This window comes from Furipterus horrens, unplaced genomic scaffold, assembly GCF_987537825.1.
Source record: "Furipterus horrens unplaced genomic scaffold, mFurHor1.1.pri manual_scaffold_3, whole genome shotgun sequence".
Lineage (NCBI taxonomy): Eukaryota > Metazoa > Chordata > Mammalia > Chiroptera > Furipteridae > Furipterus > Furipterus horrens.
Window position 1 is genome coordinate 51,340,017 of NW_028327173.1, and position 13,533 is coordinate 51,353,549.

The window sequence follows — 13,533 nt, forward strand, 5'->3', positions numbered from 1 at the left end:
CTGATTCTATTTTGCTCATTTGTTTTGTTCATTAGGTTCCTTTTATATGTGAGATCATGTGGTATTTGTCTTTTGCTGCCTGGCTTATTTCACTTAGCATAATACTCTCCAGTTCCATCCAGGCTGTCACAAAAGGTAGAAGTTCCTTCTTTCTTTCTGCTGTGTAGTATTTCATTGTATAAATGTACCACAGTTTTCCGATCCACTTATTTACTGATGGGCGCTTAGGCTGTTTCCAGCACTTGGCTATTGTAAATAACACAGCTATAAACATAGGGGTGCATAGGTTCTTTTGAATTGATATTTCGGGATTCTTAGGGTATATTCCCAGCAGTGGAATTTCTAGGTCAAAAGGCAGTTCCATTTTTAGTTTTCTGAGGAAATTCCATACCATTTTCCTCAATGACTGCACCAGTCTGCATTCCCACCAACAGTGTACTAGAGTTCTCTTTTCTCTACATCCTCGCCCGCACTTGTTTGTTGATCTGTTGATGATGACCATTCTGACCAGTGTGAGGTGGTATCTCATTGTGGTTTTAATTTGCTTCTCTCTGATGGCTAGTGATGCTGAGCATTCTTTCATGTGCTTATGGGCCCTTTGTATGTCTCCTTGAAGAAATGTCTATTCAGGTCCTTTGCCCATTTTTTAAATTGATTATCTTCCTGGTGTTGAGTCATGTGAGTTCTTTATATATTTTGGAGATCAAACCCTTATCTGAGGTATCACTGGAAAATATGTTTCCTATGTGGTTGGTTCCCTTTTCATTTTGCTGTTTTCTTTAGCTGTGCAGAAGCTTTTTAATTTGATGTAATCCCATTTATTTATGCTTTCTTTTCTTTCCCTTGCCGTAGAGGATATGTTGGTGAAAATATTATTGCATGGGATACCTGAAATTTTACTGATATGTTTTCCTCTAGTACTTTAATGGTATCATGGTTTATGTTTAAGTCTTTTATCCACTTTGAGTTTATTCTGGTATATGGTGTAAGTTGGTGGTCTAGTTTTATTTTTTTGCATATGCCCTTCCAGTTCTTCCAACACCATTTGTTGAAGAGGCGTTTTTTTTTTTTTTTTTTTTTTCTTTTTCCATTTTATGCTCCTATCTCCTTTGTCGAATATTGATTGACATGGATTTATTTCTGGGCTCTCTATTCTGTTCCATTGATCGATGTGTTTGTTCTTATGCCAGTATCAGACTCTTTTGATTACAGTGGACTTGTAATATAGTTTGATATCATGTATTGTAATCCCTCCTACTTTGTTCTTCTTTCTCAAGATTGCTGAGGCTATTCAAGGTCATTTTTGGTTTCATAAATATTTTTGAAATATATGTTCTAAATCTGTGAAATACGTCATTGGTATTTTAATAGGGTTTGCATTGAATCTATAGATTGTTTTGGGTAGTATGGACATTTTAATGATGTTAATTCTTTGAACCATGATCACGGTATATACTGCCATTTATTTGTGTCTTCATTACTTTCTTTCTTCAGTGTCCTATAGTTTTCTGAGTACAGGTCTTCTACTTCCTTGGTTAAGTTTATTCCTGGGTACTTTATTTCTCTTGTTGGTATAATAAATGGGATTTCTCCCTAGTTCTTGTTTCTGATATTTCATTGTTGGTGTACAGAAATGTCTTTGACTTCTGAATATTGACTTTGTTTCCTGCTATTTTGCCAGATTCACTTATTAGGTCAAATAATTCTTTGGTGGAGCCTATAGGGTTTTCTATGTACACTATCATGTCATCTGCAAAGAATGACAGTTGTACTTCGTCCTTTCCAATTTGGATACCTTTTATTTCTTTTTCTTGTCTGATTGCTGTGCCTAGAACTTCCAATACTATGTTGAATAAAAGTGGTGAAAGCAGACACCTTTGTTTTGTTACTGATGTTAGAGGGATAGTTTTTAGATTTGCCCATTGAGTATGATGTTGGCTAAAGGTTTCTTTATATGGCCTATATTATGTTGAGGTATGGTTCCTCCATTTCCACTTTGCTGAGTGCTTTTATCATAAATGGGCGCTGTACCTTATCAATGTCTTTTTAGCATCTTGATATGATAATGTGATTTTTTTCTTTCATTTTGTTTATGTGATGTATTATGTTTATTGATTTGCAAATATTATACCATTCTTGCCTCCCTGGAATGAATCGCACTTGACCATGTGTATTATCTTTCTAATGTATTGCTGGATCTGGTTTGCCAATATTTTGTTGAGGATTTTAGCATCTATGTTCATCAGCAATATTGGCTTTGGTTTTCTTTCTTTGTTGTGTCTTGACCTTGATTTGGAATTAGGATAATACTGGCCTCATAAAAAGAGTCTGGGAGGCTTCCCTCTTCTTGAATTTTTTTGAATGATTTGGTAAGGATAGGAGTTCTTCTTTAAATGTTTAGTAACATTGCCTGTGATGCTGCTTGGTTGGTCCCAGCCTTTGTGTGCTGGGAGTTTTTTGCTTAGTGCTTCAATTTCCCTAGTTGTTATTGGTCTATTCAGGTTTTCTACTTTTTCTTGATTCAGTTTTGGAAGATTATATGTTTGTAGAAACTTGTCCATTTCATTCAGATTGTCAAATTTCTTGGCATATAGTTGTTCATAGTAATTTCTTAAATCCTTTGTATTTCAGTGGTATTGGTTGTAATTTCTCCTCTTTCATTTCTGATTTTATTTATTTCAGTCCTCTCTCTTTTTCTGGATGAGTCTGGTTAAAGGCTCATCGATTTTGTTTATCTTTTTGTAGAACCAGCCCCTGTATTTATTGATCTTTTGAATTGTTCTTTTAGTCTCTATGTCTTTTAATTCTGCTCTGATCTTGATTATCTCCTTCCTTGTACTCGCTCTGGGTTTTGTTTGCTGTTTTTCCTCTAGTTCTTATAGCTGTAGGGTTAGATTTTTTATTTGAGATTTTTCTATCCTTTTCAGGTAGGCTTCTAGTGCTATGAACTTTCCTCTCAGGACTGCATTCGCTGTGTCCCGTAGGTTTTGGGCTGTTGTGTGTTCATTTTCACTTGTTTCCAGATACTTTTTGATTTCTTCCTTAATCTCATTGTTAACCGATTCATTATTTAATAACATGTTATTCAGTCTCCATGAATTTGAATGTGTTGAGTTTTTCTTGAGGTTGATTTCCAGTTTCAAGCTGTTTGATCTGAGTAGAAGCTTGATCTGATTTCAATTTTCTTGAATTTGTTGAGGCTTGTTTTATGTCCTACCATATAGTTTATCTTTGAAAATATTTTATATGCATTTGCAAAAAATGTTTATTTTGTTTCCTTTTGGTGAAATGTTCTGTATATATCAATTAATTCTGTTTGATCTGGAGTGTTGTTCAGTGCCATAATATTCTTGTTGATTCTTTGCTTGGAAGATCTATCTATTATTGACAATGGAGTTTTAAAATCCCCTACAATGAGTTATTGCTGTAGATATCTTTCTTAAAGTCCTCTAACATTTTCCTTATATACTTGGGTGCTTCTATGTTGGTTGCATGTATGTTTACAAAGATGATATCTTTTTGATGGACTATTCCTTTAAGTATTATGTATTGACCTTCTTTGTCTCTTTTTATGGCTTTTGTTTTGAAATCTATTTTGTCTGATATAAGTATTGCTACCCATGTGTTTTTATCTTTTTTTTTCCATGTCCATTGCATGGAATACTTTTTTCCACTTTTTCACTTTTAGTCTGTACAACATTTGTTCTGAGATGTGTCTCTTGTAGACAGCATACATGCAGGTCATGTTTTCTTATCCATTCAGCTACCCTGTATCTTTTAATTGGATCATTTAATCCATTTATATTTAAGGTTTTTATTGATAGGTATTTATTTATTGACATCTTCTTCTTTGTACCTGTGTTCCCCTCTCTCTCTTTCTTCATCTTCTTAAAGCAAGTCCCTTTTAGCATCTCTTGTAATGCTAGTTTGGTGGATATATATTCTTTTAGTCTTCTTTTTTTGTCTGGGAAACTTCTTATTTTGCTTTCCATTTTAAATGAGAGCCTTGCAGGGTAGAGTAGTCTTGGCTGAGGCCTTTGCTTTTCATTACTTGGAATATTTCTTGCCATTCCCTTCTGGCTTGGAGTGTTTCTGTTGAGTAACCAGCTGATAGCTTTATTAGAGCTCCCTTGTATGTTACCAGGTGTTTCTCTCTTGCTGCATTTAAGATTCTATCTTTGTCTTTGAACTTTGTTATTTTAATTATGATGTGTCTTGGGGTGGGCCTCTTTGGGTTCATCTTGATCGTGACTCTCTATGCTTCCTGGGCTTGTGTGACTTTTTCTCTTACCAAGTTAAAAAAGTTTTCTGTCATTACTTTTTCAAACAGATTTTATATCCCTTGCTCCTCTTCTTCTCCTTCAGGTATCCCTATAATATGGATATTATTACAGTTCATGTAGTCCTGTTTAAGAGAGCTCTCTTAAACCCTTTTCATTCTTTTTCAGTCTTTTTTCATTTTGTTGCTCTGTCTGGGATTTTTTTTTTTTTTTTTTTTTTTTTTTTTTGCTATCTTGCCCTCCAACTCACTGATCCAATTCTATGCTTCATCTAGCCTGATTTTAATTCCTTCTACTGTGTTCTTCAATTCAGAAATTGTATTCTTCATTTCCTCCTGGCTCTTACTGATAGTTTCTATATCCTTTTTCATGCTGGTGTAGTTTGCAGTAGCTTTCTTGTAGCTTCCCTGGAGTTCTTTGTAGTTCTCACTGAGCTCATTAAGCTTCCTTATAACCACAATTTTGAACTCAGTATCTGATAGTTTGCTTGCTTCTTTTTCATTTAGCACTTTTTCTGGGGTTCCTCCTTTCCTTTTGATTGGATGTTTTTCTTTGTTTCCCCATTTTAGGTCACTGTTGTTTTTGTTTCTGCTTCTTAGATTGATCTGCTTTGAATCCCTCTCTTCATGGTGTGACCTTCTGTGGTAGACCTGTGGGATTCAGTGGTGCAGTCTCCTTGATCTCCTGAACTTGATGCTCCTGGGATGCCCTTTATGCCATTTATATGGGCTGTCTGGTTGTAATTGGGTTTTTGTTGTTTTTGTGTTGCTCTTTGGAGGGTCCTTCCATCTGGCTAGCTGACTGAGAGTCACTCCATCCAACACATTTTATATCCTATTGTACAGGTGCATTGTCTTTTCTTTTGGGATTTGCCCCTGGTGATGTCAGATAGTGTCCCAGTCTGGCCCTAGGAAGTCTCTTTGAGACTACCAGCGATCCACAGTCTGTTAATATAGTAATTAATCTAATCATTCTGTAATCAGCTGTCAGGCTTAAGCACCACAGGATAGAACAGAGTAATTCCTATAGGCAGGGCTATTGCTTTCCCTCAGCCGCTTGGAGGGGATTGCTCTGCCTGAGCAAGGTGCCTCCTGCAGTATGGGAAATGACTCAGACCAGGGATCCTAGTGGCTACTCCCTCAATACTCTCCCCAAAGCCATCAACTCCAAACTCTCCTCAAGCACCCCTATTTACTGTGCTGCTTCCCCCACACCCCCCTTTGCCAGAGCCCAGGGTAAGTGCATGTAATAAAAATTTTTTGTGTTGGCCCTTTAAGAGCTCTCTGTGCCTCCAGCTATCTCTCCCTGGAAGACAGAGATCCTGTTGCTTTTCACAGCTGGATGTTATCTGGGTTCCTTTCTGGCTCTGGCGCTGTAAGCTTTCCAGCTTGGGATTTAGTCCACCATACTTCTCAGGTGGAAACCCCTGGGCACTGAAATTTTCCTCCAGCACTTCAGCTGCCACCCTGAGAGCCCAGCCAGCCCTCTCATGTCTTCTCCACACTTTGTACCAGTCACATTGTGACGAAGTGGTTTCTTTTGTCTGTCCATGGTTATAAGGTTTCTCTCCAGCTATTGTTAAGTTAGTTATTCTGCATGATTTCTCTGCAATTTAGTTGTAATTTCATATTGGTTCTGGGAGATTAGTGTAGCTTCCTCTTACTTCTCTGCCATTTAGATCCCTTCCCATATATATTTTGTTGCCTATCAAGAGTTACTGAGTTGAGAATTTTTCCTTAATTTTTAGTCAGTTCATTAAATAATTTTCTCCATTTCATGGTTGTTTGACCTGATTAAGGTTTTCTTAAATTTGTTTGTTTTTAAAATTTTATGAAGGCATAGCATTATTTTATAAGGTGTTGTTCTAACTATCCATTCAGTGTGCATCTTTCCAGGTTTTAGAGATACTAAGGTAAAATTCCTATTACTAAGTTGCTCACCATATTTTCATATAGGAAACATTTTATGTTGAGCCTAAACAATGGCATAAGCCCTTCAGTGGAAGGGTTAAGAATTTGCCATATAGTAGTATGAAAGCTTGCTAAGCCTCTTCTTCTCTTTGTAAAATAAGAATAATAGTACCTACCTCATAGAATGCTTTAAGGCAGTGTGTTTCCTGAACTTGGCTGATTATAAGAATCACATGAAACAGTTAAAAATATATATATATATATTCCTGCATAATTCCCATGACATTTCTGATTCAGTAGATTGGAAGCAGGGCCTGGGATGCTGTATTTTAAATAAGTATTATAGGTGATTTTTATAAACAATCAATGTCTTAGAAACACTGTTCTAAGACAGTGGTTCTCAAAGTGATTTCTGGACTGTTTATTGATCAGCTGAATCAGAAACTCTGGTGATAGCAATTAGTATTTTTTAAAATGCTCCCAGTGATTTTATACACACTGAAGTTTGAGAATTACCCAAATTAACTCTAATGATTAATAATAACACAGAGAAGGATCAGCATATCACCTTCTAAAACTATGAGTGAATTGATATTCTAGTTTCCAACATCTGTGCATTTTTGTTAATGTTGATTTATATGCAAAATGGGAACAATGGCTGAAACTTCCTTACAGCTTAAGATCTTTATTTATTTATTCATTTTCCTCACCATTTATACCCCCTGTGCCCTCTTTCACCTCCACCCCTACCCTCTGCAATCATCACACTGTTGCCCATGTCTATGAGTTCTTAGGTTCTAGATTTAGATAAGAGAATTTCTTATAGACAAGACTGGTAGTAGATAATATGGCAGACTTACTGAGTCTTTTGATTAATTGAACTCATATTTATTGGGTACCAAAGTCTACATGAAAACATTTGAGATAGTGCCTCCCATTAAAAAATGTACAATCAAGTTGATGGGGTAAGAAACACGCATGCACTGTTTGACCATTACTTATTTAGCCTTTCTCATATCTATCACCACAGATGTATTCAAATAATCTTGAAATTCTATTTATTCTACCTCTGTAACACTTTTCTTGCATTTCTTTCCACTTGCATATCACTTCTTTGCATAGACCTTTTTCTCTCAGAGCCTCTTTGGGACTTCCTGCCCTAAGGATTTCCTTCCTTTCACAACTGGTTTCTGTTTGTGAGGAAAAGATATTATCTAGATGTCCTCACACTGCACTCAGAGCAATCTTCCAAAAAGGCAAATCTTATATCACTTCCCTTTTTGAAGCCCTCAAGGGCTCCTCATTATGATAAAGTATAAACTGTATTACTTTTCCTTAAAGGTCTATATAATCTCAGTACTTTTGTCACAGTCCTTTGTCAGGCTAAGAGGGCTGGTCTTGGGCATGTGGGCAAGTTAAATATGTAGTACTCAAAGGTTATGACAAAGGGATTGCAAAGCATCCATATCAAGGGAGGATGGGCTATGACAAAAAGTTTAGATATGGATATATAGGGATATATATACGATATATATAAAATTTAGATAGGATATAATTCAGATTTTAGGTGATCAATACATTTTTAACATAATCCTTACCTGTGAGTGGGGACTGGGGGCAGGAAGCAGAAGTAATCTCATCTCTTTCAGAGGAGAAGACTGTCAGGAGATGGTGATAGAGGCCAACCAAGGAGTCTGGGATCAGGGAAAGACAGTAGGGTCTGGATACCTGGGTTTATATGCAAGGAAACTGAGGTCTGAACTAGAAGGAAAATCTGCTAGTGGATAAGCAATTTGAATGGTGCTCATCCATTTATACAAAAAACAGAGTACAGAATTATTCCTGACCACAGGGGTTATTGGATTTCACCATATACTTCTGCTTTGGTCAGGATTAGGGCAAGTCATTAGATACTGCAGGAGTGAGGCCTCCTGGGAGAACAAGGGAAAGCTAGGGAGTGATTTATAAGATGGTATATAATTAAATTCTCAAGTAACAAATACAGATATCATGTCTTATGGAAATCAGCAAGGGTAGATTGCTGAGACCACCTTATAGGGGTGACAGTTTCATTGAGAAAGCTGGACAAGAATGTAGGAGTCTCAGAAAGTGAAACAGATTTTTAATAATGGAATAGAATAGTAATATAATGTAATGTAATATATAATATTGCAGCTGAACTATATTAAATGCTAATTGTGTGCAAGGCACTAACAGAACATGATCTTTCTTAATTTTCACAATGACACCTATTTTATTAGTGAGGAAACTGAGGGCCAAAGAGGTAAAGTGACTTATTAAAGATCACAGACCTCCTGAGTAGCGAGGTAGGATTCAGACCAATAATAGAGTGATAACAGAACTGGCTTTGGTTAATGTAGCAAATTGCTTTTCATGAACCAGACACAATCACATAGGTGGAGAAGACAATGAAGGGGGAAAAACTGGCAGTTTTCAACCTCTTCGTGTTTATGCGGATGACTTTGAATGGCATGCTAGGGGCTGGAGAGCAGCCTGGTTGGATGCCCATTCCTTTTGTCATTTTTAGGAACTGAGAGGTTGTCAGGGTGATTACTAAAGGGCAATGCATTAACTCATTAGGTAATGGCATGTGAAAAATGGCTTTCCTGAATTCTGTGAAGACCAGGAATGAAGAGAAAAAAATCTGTCATCCAAAATTAAATACTATTTTCTTCTTTTTCACTTTAAGTGTTTTTCTACAATCAATGTTAGTATAACTAGCCTACACACTATGAAATAATTAACCTGATTAAAATCCTTAGTATGTCATACAAGGTAATCATAGGAACCATTTTAGTTTAGGAAGCTGAAGGTTTATTTCTCGTAAAGCACAGACATCATTTCTGTTTCTTCAAAATCCAGCAACATTTTTGCTAGTCTATAATTGTATTGAATTCTTAAAAATTATAATTATCTGTATGGTAAACATGGAAACATTCTAAGGTAGAACAGAATACATAATCAAAATCTGAAAACAGTGATAAATATTGAAAAGTTTATTGTAGTTTTCTGACACCCACATCTTCTCCTTCTGGGAAGATTATGCTGGGAATGGTTTTTAACAATTTCAATTGGCTCCTTAGAAATACACAGATTACCCAAATGCATTAAATAAAGTTCTTAGAAACTCAACATTATTGTTAAGCCAACCCATAATTTTTGTGCCCCCAGAGGTTCAGAACATAAAAGTAAATTTTCCATACAGCTCATTTTCCACAAGAAGAAATCTACTAAGGGTCTGTGTTAAAAATAAAACTTAAGATGATTCAAAATACTGAGAGTCATAGAGCTAGAGCAGTGGTTGCTTACTGATTTAAGAAGATATTTATTATTTCTTAGGTTTATTAATCTTCCTGAAAAATTAAAATAGGTTCGTAATTTATTTTTGACAAAATTCATTGCACAATCATTGGAAAACTTCAGATGACATGAAAAACTGAAGATAAAAGTAATCCAGTTATAGATACTGCCGCTGTTAAGATTTTGGTGACTGTGTGGCTGGTATACACATTTCCCCTTTGCTTTCCCCTTTTTCTCTTGCCTAGAACTCAGGCCTGAGGTCATGAGGTGCAGCAGGCACTATGGTCTGCAGAGTGATAATGGTGGAGTGCAAAGAGAAACTACCTGACATTGTTGAGCCATTGTCAGTTCTGAACTCTCTGCCTATCCACAGAGTTCTTGTTGGCAGTCATATAAACCCCTCAATTTATTTAGGCAACTGTTAGTTGAGGTTTTTGCTACCTGCAGGTGAAGTCACTCCTAAATGATATCCAATCTCATGTTAATATTTTCCAAAAGATTAATTGTATCCAAATATTTATTGAGTAATCCATATTCCCTTTCCCTATTTTTAATTTTAATTTTCATTGTTTATGCTTACAGTTGCTCCCACTTTTTCTCCCTTTCCCCACCTCTGACCAGCCCCTCCCTCTCCTCACCCTAAGCCAGTCCCTATATTGTTGTCCATGTCCATGGGCTGTGCATAAATGCTCTTTGGTTAATCCCTTCACCATCTTTTATCCTGTCCCCAACACCTCCTTTCTGGCAGCTGTCATTTTTTTTTATGTATCTAAGCTTCTGTTACTATTTTATTTGTTTGTTTATTGTATTCATTAGATTCAACATGTAAGTAAGATCATGTGGTATTTTTCTTTCACTGATTGGCTTAATTCACTTAATATAATTTTCTCCAGGTCCATCCATGCTGTTGCAAAATGTAAGAGTTTCTTCTTTTTTACTGCTGCATAGTATTCCATTGCGTAAATGTATCACAGTTTTTTAACCACTCATCTACAGATGGGCACTTAGGCTGTTTCCAACACTTGGCTATTGTAAATAGCGCTGCTATGAACATAGGGTGCATATATTCTTTTGTATTGGTGTCCCTGGATCATTGGAGTATACCCCCAGAAGTGGGATCACTGGGTCAAAAGGGAATTCCATTTTTAATATTTTAAGGATATGCCATATTGTTTTCCACAGTGGCTGCACCAGATTGCATTCCCACCAACAGTGCAAAACAATTCCCTTTTCTCCACATGCTTGCTAGCACTTCTTGTTTGTTCATTTATTGATGGTAGCCATTCTGACAGGTGTAAGGTGATATCTCATTGAGGTTTTAATTTGCATTTCTTTGGTGACTAGTGATGTTGAGCATTTTTTCGTATGTCTATGGGTCCACTGTATGTCCTCTTTGGAGAAGTGTCCATTCAGGTCTTTTGCCATTTTTTAATTGGGTTGTTTGCTTTCCTGGTATTGAATTGTATTAGTTCTTTTAATATTTTGGAGAGTAAACCCTTGTCAGATGTATTGTTGGCAAAAATATTCTCCCATACAGTGGGCTACCTATTTGTCTTACTGATGGTTTCTTTAGCTGTACAGAATCTATAAGGCCAATGTAAGAAAACAACCTGGTACTGGCCCAAGAACAGACACATAAGTCAATGGAACAGAACAGAGAGCACAGGAATAAACCCACACCTCTGAGCAATTGATATTTGACAAAGGAGGCATGAGCATTCAATGGAGCAAAGAGAGTCTCTTCAGTAAATGGTGTTGGGAGAAGTGGACTGGTAAATGCAATAAATGAAACTAGAACAATAATTTATACCATACACAAAAATAAACTCAAGTGGATAAAAGACTCAAATGTAAGTTGCAATACCATAGAAATTCTAGAAGAAAACATAGGGAGTAGACTCAGATATTCAACATAGAACATTTTTTTGCCAATAAATCTCCTAAGGCACTAGAAACAAAGCAGAAAATCAACAAATGAGACTACATCAAATTAAAAAGCTTCTGTGCAGCTAAAGAAATCCCTTTCCCTAATTTTAAATACATTTTAAAATCACATACCAATTCCTATATGCAGACATACCTGTTTCATATACATCATTCTTTTCTCTTCATCTGTCTCCTTAGTCCTATGACACTACTGCCCCTTGCTTTGATTGGTACATCTTAGATTTTTTGTTTTATTGCCAAATCACTGTTTTTACTTTAAGTGGCCTTTCTTTCAAGAATGACAACTATACAGTTTCTTTTGGAACCACAATTGCTACAGCTTTTGCTTTGCATACTATGTTAGACATTTCCCATTTGTCCTCCCCTATGACTTACCCATTCACATGTTATTTTGAATGATTTCTTTGGGTGATGGTTCAGCAGCATTATTTTTAAAATAAAATTTTCAAGAAGGTTATGGTGATACAGGGCCCAAAACTGATCTGTACTTTTTCTCTTGCTATGCTTTTGGCTGTGACCTTAGGTAAAAACCTGTCCTGCACTGTGTCTGACTGTTAGGACACTACTTTTAGCACACATTCCCCAGGGCTACTCCATTCCTTTGAATAGCATCTTGGAGCACTAAATATTTTACCCTAAAACCTAGCACTTAATTTTTATATTTCTAATAATGGCCATGTTCTCCCAGGAACCAAGAGTCAAAATTTTGTACTCTTAGCTTTCCTCTCCCTCGCACTTAATATTTTAGAAATCCCAAAACATATCACTATAATGTGACAAGTTTCACTTCTTTTACACTGCCGTGCTCTTATTTCTGTTATTCTTTACTCGTCTCGTCTATTTTATTTTCAGTTCCCTCATCTACACATGTCTTGATTTTAGCCACACTTGTTCAATTAGTTTCCTAAGTAGAGGTATGTCTCCCGTTTGCTTAAAAGGCTTATGCTGGTTTCCCTTTTGCCCTTCCAGGTCCACCCCTTTCCTTTCTCTGCCTAATCTGTGCTCTTGAAGGCAAACCATATGGACTGCGTCAGTGAGCTTCCTGGCTTCCTGCTTCCAGTTAGGTTTAGCAAGTAGGGGGCACTAGCAAGAGGGGGCAAGCAGGGCGTTGAGTATATATTCCCCTGGCTCTCTCCTTGCTCCACCATAGGTTGCCTGTTTTTCTCCACAGAACGCCTTGCCTCATGTCAAGGGACACTTATAGCTTCTCCCTGCAGATTCCAGTAATGTCTTCTTCCACTTCCCCCTTCAGGACTAGTGGTGGTAACCCTTTCCACTGTCGCTGGCAGGATGTTGTTCACCATCCCTTGCTGGTAGTGTCTCTTATCCATCAAATTTCACTCACTGATTCCATTTACACGTGGTATTTGATTGGCACAAACCTTAAAATGCCTTTCCAATACCTACTAAAATAAGTATAGACTTCTCAGACCTAAGCTGAACATCAACATTCAAGTTACTCTCTTAATTCATCCCTGCATTGATTCTTTACTCCAGTAAAACTGATTTAGGCCTAGTTCCCTGAATAGACCTAAAAAAGTACATTATGTTTTCTTGCTAGGATACCCTACTTGTCTAATGTCATCTGTCAAAGATTTGTTACCTTATTTTCATAGTTTAACTCAAATGTTACCTTTTCCAGGTCTCCTTCGCTGAGCTCCCTGATTATTTCCCCTTGTCTTATACCTATCAGTGTATTTGTTGTCTCTAGTTTTTTGTAAGCTCTTTGGGAGCAGGGAATGAATGTTTTGTCCCTGTAATATTTTCTGCATGGTCAGTGTTCAATAACTATTTAGTGGATCATGGTAAATTACACATTGAATTTAAAGATTCAGATTATTTTAAGATAGAGTCAATGGTTCAAATGAAATAGAATATTTAAAAATTCAAGTATTATATCATGGTAACAGAGAAACACAACTTTGGTTGACATGGAGATTGATAACAAAGAAAAGTCAAGGAGTATCTTTTTCATCATTCATTTAAATTTTTTTGAATTTCTACTTTCCTAAGCACTAAAAATGTCTTACTTATGCTGAGCAACATGGTATTAATAATTTTTTAAAATGAGAAAA